Genomic DNA, 17,857 nt, shown 5'->3' on the forward strand with positions numbered 1-17,857 from the left:
GAGATACTTTAGTCTCAATTTGAAAAGGTTTAATGTTGCAATTAGTAATTAAATGCAGTATAGCTGTGCATTTGTCCATTTATGACTATGGTTGGATGGATGGATATTTACATGTTTAGTTGCATGATCTATTTTGCATAGTGAACTTATGCCTCCTTGTGTTTGACTGTGTAATTGTGTTACTGGAATGAGTTTCATAAGGTTCCCAGGAATTGAGTTTGATTGTGACTTATTGTTTTATTCAGTCAAGTTCAATCACATACACCACTGTGGACAAATAATGCAACACTATAATGTAAACACACAAAATACCTTTTATCAGATGATGGTTTTTCCCCACTGAAGAGTGGTCCTACATCTTTTGACTGATCACTCTTCAGAGACACAGAGCTGGACACATGTGATCCTGATCTTACACTAATGACACAAAGAACAGAGAGAAAAACACTTTAGTAAAGGAGGTTCAACTGTGTCTGAAACACATCCGTGTCTTTATCTAATCCTCCACAGAAATGCACACACTCACACAATTTACAGTTATTGATAATTTTATTTTACTGGCTCAGATTGGTTTAATGATTTCTTTAATGTACATGAGTGAGATTAAATATGTTAAAAAAATATACTTGACTATTTTAAGAGAACATGTCAAGTTTTTTTATTGACAGAAATAGAGAGCAGAAATGTCTTTGTGACACAGTTTTGTTAGTATACTTTGATTAAATTAAGTGTATAGTTGTTTCCTAATGTCTGTCAATAATTTTATGATCTAAAAACGAAAGTCATGTATTTGGTTTAATTCAGTGTGGTCGCGTCTAGAAGGAAATTAACAATTTATTAACTGTGATATTGTCTATAGAGTGGCAAACAGGTTTTATAAACAATGTCAAGAGTTAATTTAAGAAGTTCAAAATTGAAGAAATATAAAACAATGCTTAAAGTTTTGTTTTTCACAGGAAAAAACAAACTCCAGTAGTTTAAAATGATAGTGTGAAACAGACGCAGTCTTACCTGTGTTTCTCTGAGAGACTCATCTTAGAGAGAGAGTCCTTTCCTCGCTCCTCTGATCAGCACTGGTTTGAGAAAACAATCAATCGTTCAGCAGGACCTGGAAATGACCAGATTTTACAGAGATGAAGAACATGGCAGTTACTGAAGAAAATAATGAAGAATGATGAGTTAGAAACAACAGCAAAAACAATGAATAAAATAAAGTGAGTTACAAATATATTGTCATGTAAAATAACTGAATGGTCTTAATAATTTCAGATTGTTTAATGAGTTTAACTGACTCATGACTCTAAATATGAATTCACTGGGAAACAGAAATTTACACTGTTTAAACCTAATTTGTTTTATTCTCTATTGCAGTTTAATATCATTTCAATCATATTTTCACAATCTTTAATTGCTGAATTGTTTGTCATTTAATCATTACTTCAAGTTCACAATGATGGTTGAATTCATTACTATCAAGTGATTCTAAAATAATTGATTTAGTAAAAGTAACCTGAATTATAATGGTCACACTGTATAACTACTAATCATAATTGCTATAATGAACTGAAATATTAAATTTAATAATAACAGATGTGTTCTTTGACAAAAATAATAATAATAAACACATTCACGTTAGGCTTCATCTACATGTTTACTGTAAATGTCTGGTTCAAAAATAGTTTCGATTTCACATCACAAAATCAACAGCCTAAAACAGAAGAGAAAATGGGAGAAAACCTTCAGAAACCTTTAGAAAATTCGTTTTCAATAACTCTTTCTCAGTAACCCTTTCTTCATGTTTTAACATCCGTGGCTTTCAAAAGATTGTCATTTCTGGAAGATTCTTCGTCTGTTCGGAGTATCAACAGGTGATATGGATCATCTGGGGATCATATACGGACATGCGCGTGCACGCTGATGTTTACCTGGATTTCCAGCAGATGTTAGACTGCGACAGATTCGTCACATGTGATATTTCACGGATCATAGATTAAAAAACGTATGTTTCACCAATTGTATACACTGGTATGCATAATAAAGCGTTTTGATTTCGCAGTGTCTGTTCCTGCGTATTTGATGCTTTCTTCTTCTTCTTCTTCTTCTTCTTCTTCTTCTTTTTTTTTTTTTTTTTTTTTTTTTGATGCCGTTTCAAGGAACTTCACCATACTTTCCTGTCACGATCACAAACCACGCCCATGTTAACATGGAACATTCAGTTTCAATAAAAGTCTTTTATTTCAGTGGATGATCAGACTTGTCAGCACACTTAAGTAAAACTGTATTTTCTTTTCAACATAGTGAATCATATTGTGTCTGTAGTGTGTTGTCATGTCTTCTAATCACAGAAACCAACAGATATAGTTAAGATAGAAGTAAAAAAAAAAAAAAAGTTTTATTATGCAGTAACAACAAATACAAGACAAACAGCAACGAACAATATTTAACAACACTAAACAGAACAAAGATGAGGGTCACAAAAAAAAAAAAAAAGCATATTAAATTAGGCCAAATGTATTACACTGTAATTTACACTGTAAGTCTGACATACAATATAATTTTTAGAATTTCTTAAAGAGTTTAGATCTAAATCAAAATCTTTCTTAAAAATAGTTTTCTTAGAGAATTTGCATTTGTGAATATAAAATTTGGTAAGAAAGAAAAGTAAATTAAGTACAAAATTAAAATGAGAAGTGTCTAAATTCAGAGACACACCAAAAACACATTTTTGGGCTTATACAGAAGTTAGACGATAGATATCTTTTAACAAAGTTTGAAAAATCAACCCAAAATACTTTGCAATACACACAGTCCCAAAACAAATGGTTAATCATCTATTCAAAATGATGACAAAAGGACCACAAGGAGGAAATATTATTATTAAATTTAGCTAGTTTATAATTAACTGGATAGCAGTTGTGAATCATTTTAATAAAGACTTCAACAGCTTTACTAGATAAAAGATATTTTTGCCGAAGAAGCCAGAAATCTTCCCAAATTATATCATTAAATTTGTTATTCCAAAAGCTTACACAAGCAGGTAAACAGATCTGATTTCTGTTAAGAATTGAGCGATTTTTTTTTTTTGTTTGACGAACTGCTGAGAAGACATTGATCAACAAATAGATTTGTGCTGTCAAAAATAGGAGGAGAGCATAAAGGACCTTTAGGGACAGAACTGACTAAAGATTCGACACAATCAGGAACTGCACCAAAAACAATGGCATCTCTTGGGGAGACTGGGAAAGAGATTTCTTGCATTTGAGTGTTCATATGAGAGCAAAACACTCCTATCATCTAAAAGTTGACTCACTAAAAGTATTTTTATCAAACCAATTGTTTAAAAAAATAAAAATTTATTTTTATAATTAAAATATTTTGGTTATTCCAGATAAAATAGCCATGTAGAGAAAATTATAATTACATATTAGGGACCAGCATATTAAAGCCTGTTTATGAAAACTTTTTTGAATGAGTAATTACAAAAAGTATGATATAGTATGAGATGTGTGTATGAATGTAATCTGGATGTACTACAATCGCCACACTGTCGAATTGGGCTGCCAATTTCACATAGTTTGTGCTGCTGTTTAATAATCATTTGAAACGTAGCAAACTGGCAGATCCAGTAGTAATGAATGTTTATGTTGAACTCTGCCATGGAAACTAGCATGTACAAACCTTAATTAAACAATTTAATTATCAATTAAAAAGGAATTTATAGCTGTATAATATTATGCTGGACCAGCGCGGTTTGGAAAATGAATGAGTGATTGATTCAGCTGCGGGCGCGCGACTCACAGTGCATTATGGGTATTCTCGGTTGTAAACTCGTTATTGCGGTGCATTGTGGGATTGAATGAGTGAACTCAACATCGTTCACTATGGTTTCGGACACCACTACAAATGTCTGTCCCCTCAAATAGTGCCCTATTTAAGGGTATAGGGGGCGATTTCGGACACAGCCACTCACTTCAGAATCATCTGGGTACTTTTTGCCTACTCTTTTAGGAGTACTGTGAATTCAGACAAACTTTTTTTGTCACATACTGTTTTTTGCCTACTATATAGTAAGGAAGTATATGGTTTCGGATGCAGCCCTAGTGATGGGAGAGTTAACTAACTTTTCAAAGTTTCAAGTCAACTGAAATCAAGTGACTTTGGCAGTTTGATACTCTGAACCACTGATTCGAAACAAAAGATTCATAAAGGTTTCGAAGCTTCATGAAGTAGTGTTTCGAAATCTCCCATCACTACTCTTAGCTGAAAAGTAAGGTGAATATGAAGGTAACTATCTCATGCACTGTTAGATTCTGCTCTGTGTGAAAGTATTCTATCCTGTTGTTTTTGTTTTAGTTGAATGAAGCTAAGATTTTTGTGGGTTTTGATGAAACTCAACCTTGAAGAGGGAAGAATGCTTGTTCTTTTAATGTTGTGATTGCAGGGCTTGTTTGGTATTATGCAGGTGTGTGACTTTACCAATGGACTCCAGGAATGTTCATCTTGGTTAAGAAGTTTCATCCTGGATTTATGACTGATTTGAAATCAACATTTTGCATTGGCTTAGGAATTATAAGAGCACAATGTTTCAGATATTGTTTTATTTTTTTTCTAAATGATTCAAATAGCTTAACAGAACTACTTGCACTTTATCTTCAGTAAATTCTCTGAGTTCATGACTCCAGCTTTTCATTTGACCTACTACACACTGATCTCTAACCAGACCACTTGTGTTCCTGACAGTTGAAAACATGTGCAGGATTCAAAGCCAAACTCTTTATTATGTATGATGAACACAGGATGGTATTTTTTCCACAATTTGTGTATCACATATGGCATGTTTATATTTTCAGTGAGACATAATTAAGTGTTTTACAAATGTTTAACAATTAAAAATGAACCATGCTGTAGGATCTTTCTTACTGACGTTTTTTCCAGCTTCCATACGGTCTTTTGTATTAAAGTCCTGTAAAAACCTCTCAGTGGCATCCACAACTTTTCATGACTGAAATAAGCAGAACATATTATCATACAGTGATGATGAATAATTACAAATATGACTAATATTCTAAAAGACAGTATACATCACTATCAGCCTGTCAGTTTTATCAGATAAAATTAAAAGTTGTGGGTCTCTTTATACATAATATAAATTTGAATTATGCTAGTTAATTTCATTTGAGTGGTACCAACCTCATTAACATATTCTCTTTCCTACCTAATTCATCACATTATGTGCTATCAATGATTTTGCCTGCTAATAATTAGGAACAGATGAAAAGGTCTATAAATTCAGTGTCATCACTGGCATCACTGTTACTAAGCCATCCTGCCAAGGCAAATTGATCCAAGTAAATCAAATCAAATCAAAGTTTTTTAGGATAACCAATATCCAGCACCATTATATAAAGAGACAATGTGAAAATTTCACACTGAAGGGTAATGGTGAGTTAAGTTGTTTCACACCACAAAAAGGAAATACAATCGTGAGCTTTATTTACTAATATAACATGATTCCATCAGATGGAGAACTGCATTACATCAGAAGAAAAAGACGAGAGTCAGCGTTTGACTGGAGTTGTCCTTTCACCTGAGGAGGAACACAATATCTTTGAGGAATTCCACACAGATCCTCTTGGAGGACACTGAGGAAACTTACATGCCATTATTCCTAGATTTTAATGGCCTGGCATGGAGCAGGACATCTGCAAGTGGGTAAGTTCATTGTTAAACATGCCATATTAGATGTTGTTGTTGTTTACAATATTACATTACAATGCTCTTGACCCACTTCTCTTCTTTCAGACAGCTCAGTGTCAGACCAGAAAAAAATCAATAAAGGAGAAAGTATGTTATATTAACATACTTTTAAGATGTTATAGCCTTAGTCCTGAATATTTAAAACACAGATTCCCATTTCAGGACACAGTACCACTGGAATTAATTGGGATGGATCTTGTAGGCAAGCTGAGTGAAAATGGCCACCAGTATATGTGTGTTATGGTGGACTATTTTACCAAGTGGTCTAAAGCCTATCCTCTCAAATACAAATTTGGAGCACCAAAGTGACTTTTAACAGATTAGGGAAGAGAGTTTGTAAACAGGGTTATTTAAAAACAAATCAAGTTAAAATAAATTGATATAACGACATGAAAATGCATTTTTTTTTCTCCCAAAGGTCAATTTTAGCCTGTGTGAGAAACTGGGCATCACCAGGAGTCTCTGTTCTCCATACCATCCCCAGTCTAATGGCCTTGTTGAGCAAATGAATGGCACAATTCAAATGTATTTTTTCCTCATACTGTTTGATTTTTGGGAGAGAGGCAGTATCCATGTGAGGTACTGAAGGATTAGGTTAGTGACTTGTGTACTTTGTTTTTGTAATGACACTTGATCTTGAAAGATGCGAATTATTATTGTGAATGTTTTACTTCGATCTTTCATGGAAAAGAAAGATCCTTGCAATGAAGCAAAAATATAAACAACTACATTGATATTGATATGCTATATTTTTATTATAAAACTCTTATGACAAACATGTCGTGAAAGGCAGCAGACTCCGCACGCAGTGGAACCAAGATGGCCGCAGGTGGGGTCATAGCTCTTTTACTATACACTCTGTTTGTTGGTTTCTTACCATCCAAAGTTGATTTAGACCTCAAATATGCTGGCAACAGGCAGCAGTATTTATAAACAAACAAACAATGAGGCTAAGCCAAGTATTGGCTATGGAAAACACCTTCTGGCTATGACTTTCATTTATCCTTCTTTATACAAACAGATACAGAAAAAAACCAAGACAACTTCACACTTGCACAAAAATAAATGCAGTAATTTATAGAAACACACAGGGGAAATAAACATTACAAACACCATCTTGTGCAGCCCATATGAAACTCTCTCTCACAACACTGAGGATCCGTCTGCTGTTTTCTTCTGAGATATATCTGAAATCCACAGTGAAACATACATGTTTTAACCTTTTTATTATTTTTTTGTTTGTTTGTTTTCAATTATTTTTTTACTTTCAAAGAAGAAAAAAAAGCGAAATTCATTAGAAAATTCTTGTGTCCAAATTTTTGACGGCCTCTAAAGACAGGCTCTCTATATCTATAAAAATATGGAATATCTATAATTTTTAATTTAATATATATTTATTTATCTTAACACGTTTATAAGTCCACCCAGAGTATGTGATTTCTGCATGTCATAGACAGTGTTGTTGACACCTACAGACGTCAATCAATTAACTGTTCTTCACCCAAAAACACTATATATTACTTGACCTGACCTGAGGAAGCATTTTATATTTGATTCATTTTGAAGCTGTTTTGATCTAGTGGAGTTGAGACCATCTTCAGAGGCTTTAGAGATTATTTCTGTTTGCTTACAAGTAATGTTCACTTTAAAATCTCAATTTATTCTAGAACAAATTGACATTCCTCTTTCCTAAGAAGTTAAAAATAAAAACTTGTTAAAGCATGTAAAGGTTTAGCTGCTCATTTTAGAGCGTTATTTCTAATGTCAGGTGCTGTTCTCTCCAGCAGCTTGTGTTGTTTACTTCTTTCAGATCCACTCTTTTTCTGCAAAAAATATTTATTCAATTTAAAATAAAAGCAAGTCTGTGACCCGAAACACCTATGTGAGAATCAAATTAGCATTTCCACTCTTACAAGCAGAGGTTATGAGGTGCGGAGAGACATCATGTATCATGTGACATGAACAGACGGGGCCCAATTTACAATCATTTTGAAGAATACAATGAAATTAATATAAACTTTCTGACTGTGTGGGACATCCCACTACTTTCCAAGAAGGGGCACAACTGATTTACAAATATCTCCATAAATATGTACAGGAATTGAGGCAGTAGCCAATGACAGCAGCAGGAGTAAAAGCCGCTGGATTATGTATGAGTATAAATATGAATATGTACAAATATTATATGAATTTGACAACTAGTTAAATCTTGTGAATTATTAAGACTTTGAGACTATGCTCTAACAAATGCTTGATAAAATGTTTGATAAAGTGTTATATATAATATCATTATATATAATAAATAGGATTATATATAGGAAAAAAGTGCTGATTTACCTTACAATTTTTGGATTTTACATTATTAGGCATTAAAAGCATGGTAAGTGTTGTGGTTACTGTGACCTCGAGTGCCTGCTGTACGAGGGCCGGTCCCTGCCCTGGCGGCGCGGCGCGGTCGGAGACGGACTGAGACGTTTTCGTTGCATTTACACAGATTTGACCAGCAGGTGTTGTCAGCGTGAGGCGTTTCGTGCGCTTCGAAACAGTGAATCATTTTGTGAGTCAATTGGTTCAAGTGATTCAGAGTTTTCGAAGAGCTTCTCCCGTCAGTACTTGTAGACTGATGGAAATATTATTGGTGAATTGCTGTAGATGGAGCTTCACTGGAGTTGAATTACTGTGTGGTAAGAGGAGCAGATCTGCCAAAATCAACAAATAAATCATAAAGTAGATGTTTTCACTCATCCACATATTTTATGCATGTATGTTTTGTTTATTTAGCCTATTTGTCTATCAAAATGTACGTTTATTTAAGAGAAATGGACAAATTCTGCTGCATATTTATTGGTGAGTCATTTTAATATTTTTTATTCATTTTGTTCTTTTATCTTCAGTATGAACATATAGACAAAGAAATATGCCACAATTAAAAGAATCCAAATAAAAAAAATGCACAAATAAAGAATAGGAATATACAAATTCAGAAATAAATGTAGATTTGCAACAAATAACACTCCAATCGAGTTCAGCTTCATTTAACTTGTCATTTTACTTTTTAATGAACTTACAATGTTTCCTTTGATCATGAAGTCTGTTGAGCTCAGTTTGATCAAGTCCATCATCATCTTTTTCATGAAAATTTAGAGATTATAGTTCAACCCTATGAAAATTTTTACTAAAATAAAATCACAAACCACAACTTTACAACAAAGCTCAAAATCAGAGGGAAATGATAGTGAATAACACTGATGTAGAAGCACCTAACTCTGACTGTAAGCCTAAACTTATAAACGGTAAACTTGTCCCTCAAATCTGATTGGTTGATTGAAATGTTGATCCAGAAACATGTTGCACTTGGTGAAATCAGGGCTGCGTTCAGTCCCGACAAAAAACGTTTTTTAACGGAAACGGTGGTGCTGTTCTGATGACGCAAGAATTGCAACTATGGCAGCCGAGAAGGACATTCTTTGTGTTCTTTGTGAAGAATTTTCAGAGCCTGATGAAATCGGTATAAATATGTGTTTAATACTGCAAAATTTTGTATATAAATAAACTTGCCTTGCAATGAAGCAAAAATATAAACAGCTACATCATCATGTTGATATGCTATATTTTTACTATAAAACTCTTACGACAATCATGTGTCTTCTAATATCTTCAATTGTTGCGTATAGCGAGCTGCAGCGGACACATTTGTAAACGACTTTACTTGGACCCATTGCTGTCTCTTTAATACCGCGTGGTTTATATACATGTTGCTGCTGATTGGGCTGACATTTTTGACACACCCACCAAACAAGAGAAAATGTATCTCAAACCCCGTTGCACACCGTTTCCAGGAAACATGTCGTTCAACCCGGAAACCGTAGCAAAATGTTGTGCACCGGTTTGAGCTTGAACGTGCCCCTGGTTTGGGAAAAAAAATCACACGTTCTGTGTGTTTCTGTTGCAGGAGTCTGCCCTCTATTGGTTCATCCGTTTGCAGTTGTTCCAGCCAATTGCTGCCTGCCTTGTGATTAGCCAATCACACACAGAGACTTGAGATTACCAAAGCCTATAAAAACCCAAGATGGCCGATACATAGAAGAAGACTCTTTTGTTCTGCTTGTGGTTTTTGTTGTAAAGCTTTTCAGTTTTTTTTCTTTCCTTTATTTTTGAATTGGGAACAGGTTAGGGGCCCTACATGTCGCAACACATAGACCTCAACTCTGTCTAGTAACATCAGGCAAGAAGTGGTTGCCATCAGTTGTAAGTTTTGTTTTAGTTAGAGAAGGCAGATTTATTTTGTGTTTTGTTTTTTAGTAAGATTTTCTTTTTCTTTTTGTTGGCAACACTCTTGTTCCCTTTTCACCTTTTTGTGCTTTTTTTTTTTGTTTGATTTTTCTGTAAATATGTAAATACGTTTAATTTATTTTCAGTAAAGCTTTACTTATGCTCAAGCTTTGTTGATGGTCTGCTTAAGTCTCCTTCTGTTTTGTAGAAGGTTGTTCTAATTAGTTCTGTTCTGGTTTGTTGACGTCCCTGTGATCCCCCTAAACTAATAGGGATTTAACAGATGTCAATGGAGAAGAGGCTTCAGTACATTGAATAAACTGCTTTTGTGGAGAAACAAATCACTTAATATATTGACAGCCTGTCATCTGATCTATAATGTACACTATTTTGAAGTGAGCTATATTGAGTTTACACCAGAAAAAAATGCTGTTTTAAAAGTTACTGGTAATTTTGCGACAGGTAGGATTCAGTTTACAGTCCGTCGTTCATTTCTATGGCCCTGTCCCAAATGGCACCCTAAACACTTGCGATCTTCCTCTGAGTCCACACGTTCGTGATGTAATGCTGCGTTGACTGTCGGGTAGAAGTCTGCTGTGAAGCTCACAGGCTCTGTAAAAGTGCGCATTGAAGGTGCATATCGACCACACAGGAGGCGTTCGCAAGCACCCTTCTGAAACCTAAAATGACAAAATGGGACACCCTACAGTCTTGTGGACTTCAGGATCACTCACACGAGACAGCCACTGTAAATCCACAAGACTGTAAGTGCACATACTGGCCAGGGCTGTGCAATTATGGACAAAAAATCTCAATCACAATGTTTTGATCCATATTCCAATTTTGATTTTAATCACAATTTTGAAACTATATTTCCCTACAAACATTCTTGTCTGTGTTGTTTTTTTGTAAGCAGGCTTTAATGAAGAAATTTGCGGACACCATATCTTTGCATAAATGATACGTGTTGGCATCAGTTATTTCTTTATGCCTTTTTAAACTCTTTTTGATGTTTGTTCACGTGCTATTGTTTTTCTAGTTAAACATGCTAGACGGACTTCTTTTAATTGTTGCGCTTGTGTCTTTTGCACCATCTTGTGCATTACACGCCATTTTACATGGTAAAGGTAAAAGAAGTTCAACTTTTAAAATACATGTCTGTTTTTAACCACAAGAAATGTGTTGTGTGTGGGAATGGCCCCTTCTTTGTTTTGCCGCAACAATAGTTTGACAGGTCTTGCAAATTACCTGGCTCTCATCGCTCCAGTATCCAAAATATTCCCAAAATACAGAAGTCCTTATCCTGACCTGAATTCACCTTCCCTGTTTCTCTGCTTTCTTCCATGTCATAGCAATAATGTTTAACTTCCCCTTGGGGGAATCCCTGTTGCCATTTTGAAGTGCATTCAACTTCGTCAAGTGGAAAAGGGGAAATTTATTTGGACAGACCCTCAACCCCTCCATTTTGACAGAGGAAGAGCCAGATCCATAGACCACCATGTAACACAATTGTGTAAGGCCCACCCAATCAGCCCAACGACGGTTTCCCATAGGGGCGGGGAAGGTTTCTTGTGCGTTCGGTCTTTTCAGCGTGGCAATATAGTTTAATTCCAATTAAACTATTATCTGACTCCATTTTATTATGACCTCGAATTTAGGTTAGAATGCCAATTGATTATTGACTATATAATAATTTATCTAGAAATCTGATAATGCTATTTAACTCTTTAGTCTTATTGTGCTCGTTCATTAGGAATCTATGTCGCTTAGAGAGCCTCGTGACGGCGGTTTAACGCGGGTCTCACGGTCACAAACTTGTCAGTCCAGTCATTAGTCAGAGGTTATGGCTAAAGCAATTTAACAATGCCGCCCATGCTTGCTATTGTTAAAAGGTACCCATGTAGCCCCCTATAAGCGACTGCATAACAGCTTAACTAAAGTCGAGCAGTTAGTCAGAGATCTAGAATCCCACCTGATGTGCCTTATGCTCCATCTAACGTGAGATCTAGGGCCTCATTTATAAAGCATGTGCACACACAGATTTGATCTTAGAGTGTGTGTACGCTTAAAGGTTTTTGGAAATCTAAGCTATTCTTGCAGCTCGCTATTCTAAACGAAAGGATTTGGATGATGTGTGGTGATCTTTTATATGTAAATTACATTAATTAGGTGTTGTTTACAATGCGGAGAACTGAAACCATTCAGCTGCGCCCAAGTTCAAGATCAATTGCGATTTATAGATTTCACATCTGAAAGAGAGGCGTATGCTTGTTTTCTGTGTGTACGTTCATTCTATGAATCACACGTACGCACATCTGAGAAATGATCGTAAGATCAAATTTAGGAAGGTTTCTGCGTAACATTTTATAAATGAGGCCCCTAGTATGTACTTAACCCTGGACGCAGATTTGCAGTAACATAAGCCTTCACTTAATCTACTTGAGTCAAAAATTTCAGAGTAAGTCAGAATAAATCCAAAGGTAACAATTTATTATTAGTCAGGTAAATGTATCATCCCAATTACATAATTCAAAAATAATTGATACAAAACATCAAATGCTCAGAAATAGAGTAAAAGATGTACCTGACATCTGGAAAACACATAACGCTGAGTGTCTGGAAGACGCTGCGTTACGGGCTGATCTGATTACAGAATTGCGCCTTGAGCCTCCTGCAACATCTCTTTAAATACTCAGACCAAGACAGAAAACTCTTTCAAATGGAAACATGAGCTAGCAATTGAAATTTGTATTAATCAAGGTCCCAGACTTGTGTAGTTTACACTTTACTGAGGACAGAAGGTAGTCTGTATTAGAGACCCTGGGAAAGTATTGCTATTTAAGAAATAATTTACTTGAGTACAAGAAGTACTGAAAAATAATTTGACTCAAGTAAGAGTAAATAAGTAGTTTGCTGGAAAAACTACTCAAGTTACTACGTTACAAAGTACTTTAGTATTATTATTTTTCTATTTTTACCCAAAATGAGGCGATCTTAGCAAGATGGAGAGCTAAACATTCTCATGTCATTTCTGTTTCATTCATACTGGAAGCTGGAGGCTCACAATGCTTAGAGAAACGCAGCCCAGCATGATTTCTTCTCCAACAATCCTAAAGATCGCTCATATGATTTTATGTTTAACATCTACAACTTCACCTTTATTTAAGGAGAATCTCTCTGCATCTGCTCATGTAGCTTCAATAATACAACAGACAAGTGAACTTTTCAAACAAAAACAATTGTTCTGAACTTTATATGTATGATTTTATTTGCATGTGAATGTAAATGTGGTGAAATTATAATTGCTAAACAAAATGCATTGGACAATCTAGACCAGAGCAAGTGAAAGACACACAAATGCTGTTAACTGGTAAAATGTTTAGTTGGTCTGACTAGAAGAGACTCCATCCACAGAACAAAGACAATATACTGTATATCTGTACATTAACACAGTCCCGGCGCAAGGACATTTTACCAGGGGGGGCTATCCCTTCTGCTATGTCACTATTCGCAAAGAAGAAAAATGTATTATAATTTTGCACTGGCCCGATGCACATCAGAACTGGTTCAAACTTTACGCAAACATTTTTTAAAAAGTCAGGATTCAAATAAGATGACATTATAAACAAACATTATGAACGCATTATATAATAAATAAAATAACACCAACCTGCTAGAACAGCTGGAGTCTGCGGCGCTTACTCTCGTTGAACCTTCTCAGTAGAGCATCTTTCCATTCATCCCGAAATTTTCTTGTCAAGTCTCTTTCAAATGCCAGTTGCACTAAATGTGCCTTTCGCTGATGTAGCATGCTCCTTCGATTGTCCGTGAACACATTTTTCAGAGTAGAAAATGAGTTTTCGCACGTAGCTGTAGAAGCTCCAAATGTCAGCGCACATTTCATTGCGGCGAGTACACTAGGCATAGCTTCAAGCGTGGTATGATGCTCCTGGAGTATTTGTTTGAGAGTTAATTTCTCGCCACTAGAAATCGAGCTAGCCAGTACTTTACACAGGAATTGACGGGCCACAACAAATTCTGAATGAATCACTTCCGAATTAGTTAAGTTCATCATATCTTGTACGAGTTGCGCATTCAAGAAAGTGCTGTCATACTGTGGATCAAAAGCTGAAAGAGCTTCAATTAACTTGCTATTTCTTTCTTCGAAACGCTCGAGATTTCTGCAAGCACTGCGTCCAAAGTACTGTAGTATAATCGTCTGAGCTCTTCTTGATTTCCCAAATCACCTTGAGCCTGGCCAATGCTTTCCTCCAGCAGATAATCTTGAAGGCCTTTGTTGATGGTGCGCTTTCGTTTGGGGGGTCTTGGCATTTCAGTCTCGTCAGCCTTCTCCCACAGCTCTAAGAAGTCAGATTCACTGCGCAAATTCGTAAGGCATTCTGAAGCACATGTAACTAATTTGACAGCACTTAGAAGGTCCATGTCCTCTGACTGCATCAGTTTGTTTGGAGCATCAAGCAGCTGTAGAATCTTATACACCATGTGGGCAATGAACTTGAAGCTCGTCTCTGATACTTCCCTAATCAGGCCAGCTGCTTCCATGCGCACCTCCATCTCGTATCTGCGGTTTCCACTGATCACGGCTAACAATTCAGTGATGTCTTGAAAAGAATTCAGAATTGTTTTTACCGTTTGAAGATGCCCTGTCCATCGCTGTTCAAGTAATCTCTTAAGTTGCTGCCCTCCGTACAAGACGGCAACGGTTGGCTTCTTTATGAATTTATAAAGCAAATTACACACATTAAAGAAGTCTTCAACCGCAGGCTCTGTGGATATTGCATGAACTACCACAAGATGGAGCTGATGATTGAAGCAATGCACATACGGAATCACTCTTCCTAATTTGTCCTGCAAAATTTTCTGTACTCCTCCATTTTTTCCAGACATGAGAGAGGCCCCGTCATACACCTGGCTAAATATTTTAGAAGTACTGAGCCCGTTCTTTTCAAGCTCTGTAATTATTGTGTGGGTCAGGGTCTGGGCATCCCCTTTTTCAGTTGTTGTCATGGAAAGAAGTCGCTCTGTGACTTGATAATTGTCCTTAACAAAGCGAACGATTATGGAAATATTTTCCATTCCAGTTGGGTCATGTGTGCCATCTACTTTGATTGTGTACCAGGAGTCTGCAACTTCTCGAACTATTTCTTCAGTCACCAGACTGCTCATGTTTGCAATGACGTCATTTTGAATTTCGTGAGAACTGTACGTTGCATTGCGTGGTATTGTCTTCATAACACTCCTTAACTCTGGGTCTTTTCGGAGGGTATATTCGAATAATGAAAGGAAAAGTCCACTTCCATCCTCTGTTAGACTATCAAAAGCATCTGTGCTTCCCCTTAGTGGCAAATGATTCACAACAAGAAATTCAATCATGTCCACTACAGAAGAGAGGTAGTAGCGATTCCTAGCTAATTGGTTACTGTTAACCATAGTGGAAATTTCAAGTCCACTTTCAGCCCGTTTTTCTCTCTTTCCAGAGTGCCATACTTTTGTTTTTTAAGGCCTTTTTTTGTTTGTTAAGGCCTTTTCCCGCCTCTACAGCGTGCTTCCAATCACTGAAGCCCCTTACAGTGAAAGCTGAGTCTGATGGAGAAATTAAGTATTTCCTGCATGGAAAACAAAATGCAGCATCTGCTTCCACGGAGTATTCCAACCACTCCCGTGACGTATACCATGTAACAAATGATCGATGCTGGTTGTAGCAAAGGCGAAGAGGAAAACGTCTTAACCTGATTCGGTTTATCCTCACCAAGGTCGAGGGGCACTCTTGGCGGTCCAGACGTGCATGAGCTGGAGCATGAGGGCAGAGGATCAATCGATGTTGGTGTCTTGTCAACTGGCGTGTCTACCGAGTTGCTGTTGGATGCTTGCAACTGTACGATCGCATCTGGCAAACTATGGGACCGATTTGTCATATATTTCCGTATATCCATTTTTATACTGCCTTATGGTAATCTATCTAACGTTAGCTATCATTAATGAATCACACGCAATTGTAAGAAGCTCCCTGATAGGCTAGCGTTACTAGGAGACAAATCTCCGCCTACTATCAGTCTGACAGTCATGTCTGATTTTTGCCTGATATTTTTTTAGTGGTTATGGTATGATTAAAACTCGATTCAATTTAAAATGAGTAACGTTTTGTTTTTATTTTTTTTAACTGAAATTACACATCACATTTTATGTCACATTGTACAATTTAATTACGTTTTTAAGTTCTCTTCTGCCAGGCTTGGGAAAGGGGGCTTGAGATCATCGCAGGGTGGGCTAAGCCCCCCCAAGCCCCCCCTTTGACGCCGGGCCTGCATTAACAACAGACACATAGATAACTTAATATAAAATAAAACAGAATAACAAAAATAAGCAAATATATTCTGTGCATAAAATGTAAGAGAGATAATGTAAATGTTTGAAGTAACATGTACTTCATATTTTGACACATTTATGTGCTATACTTGACAATCACGTTTATGATTATAAACATTTTAATCATTTTGGATGAGTTTAATCCAAACATTATTATATTTGTAGGCCTGATACTGAAGAGCCTGAAGATTTCTGCTGACAGACTCATCTGAGCTTCTTCCTCCTGTTCCTCCTTTAAATAAAACTAAACCATCATTTGTCTGAATACTAAAGCAACATTAATCATTCAATATCACATGTTTCTAACACACATGCTGCTTTATTTCATTGTAAAGTCTGAGTCTCTTCCATCTGTATGAAACACATTTACACATTAATCACACATTTATTTCTCCTCATAGACACAGTAGTGAGACTCTTCTGTGGATCACCTGATGATTACTGCTCCTCTTATGATGATTTCAGAGATTTAAACAATGATTTAAACAATCCACCAGAGGTGTTTGGCGATTGATCTTCAGCTACGCTGTAAGGTGAAACAGAAGAGAAAACAATCAGTGTTCAAAGTGCAAATTAGTTCCTATATTTCAATCACTGCTTTTTGAGTAAAAAGAAGTTACATTAAATTCCTGTAATCAGATTAATTACTGACTTTACATGATCCTGCAGAGATATTTGTGTTTTAAATATAATACATTTAAAAATGAATCATGTTGATCTGTTTGTGTGTTTGTGTTGGTGTGACTCCTATTGAGTGACTGTAAAGAAGAAACTAATGAGTGTACGGCGTATGAATAAACCACAGGGAGCAAATACAAATGATATTCTGAATTAAAACACAATCGTTTATTTAAAGCTGTTTGTCCTCTAGTTTAAACATGTTTGTAAGGCTCTTAGTAAATAACTGAAAGTAAAGTGAGTGTAAAGTAGTGTGATGTGTTGCTTGTCAAACTAAAAACACACTAGAGACAGAGACATTTCTCATGTGAGGCTGGACGGCTGTGAGCTGAAGCTGAACGCACTGATTTTAGCAGGAGTGCAGCGTTTTCCTACAATCTGACCAAGTCTATTTTCAAACTGAAATGATTCACTACTGACACAGTTAATAAAGCAGGTGTTGTTGAATAAAGCTGTGACAGTGTGCTTTTGTTCTCTTTCCTCCTTTGTGTTGAACATTTTAATAACTTCACATTTTGTTCTCACACAAACCCTTTGTTGCAATAAAGATTAATGATAATTTCCTTTCATGAAAATCTGAAAGGTTTGTTCACATATCAGAGGTAAATGAAGATCTCTTTAATATCACAGTGATGTTTCCTCACCTCAGGTCACAGTTTGAGTCTCGTAGCACGTCTCTGAGCCGCTGCTTTGAGTCTCCAATCTTATTTAATCTCAGATCAAGATCTTTTAAAAACTGCAGTGCTTTTGAGTTAGTCAAAGA

At 36.1% G+C, this 17,857-nt stretch overlaps 1 protein-coding gene across 1 annotated transcript in view; it reads right to left on the reverse strand.

Moving 5' to 3' along the window:
• LOC127522225 (uncharacterized) overlaps positions 1-17,857 on the reverse strand; it is an 884,749-nt gene that overhangs the window by 574,261 nt on the left and 292,631 nt on the right. The gene's annotated exons all lie outside the window — the stretch shown is intronic.

This window comes from Ctenopharyngodon idella, chromosome 2, assembly GCF_019924925.1.
Source record: "Ctenopharyngodon idella isolate HZGC_01 chromosome 2, HZGC01, whole genome shotgun sequence".
Classification (NCBI taxonomy): domain Eukaryota; kingdom Metazoa; phylum Chordata; class Actinopteri; order Cypriniformes; family Xenocyprididae; genus Ctenopharyngodon; species Ctenopharyngodon idella.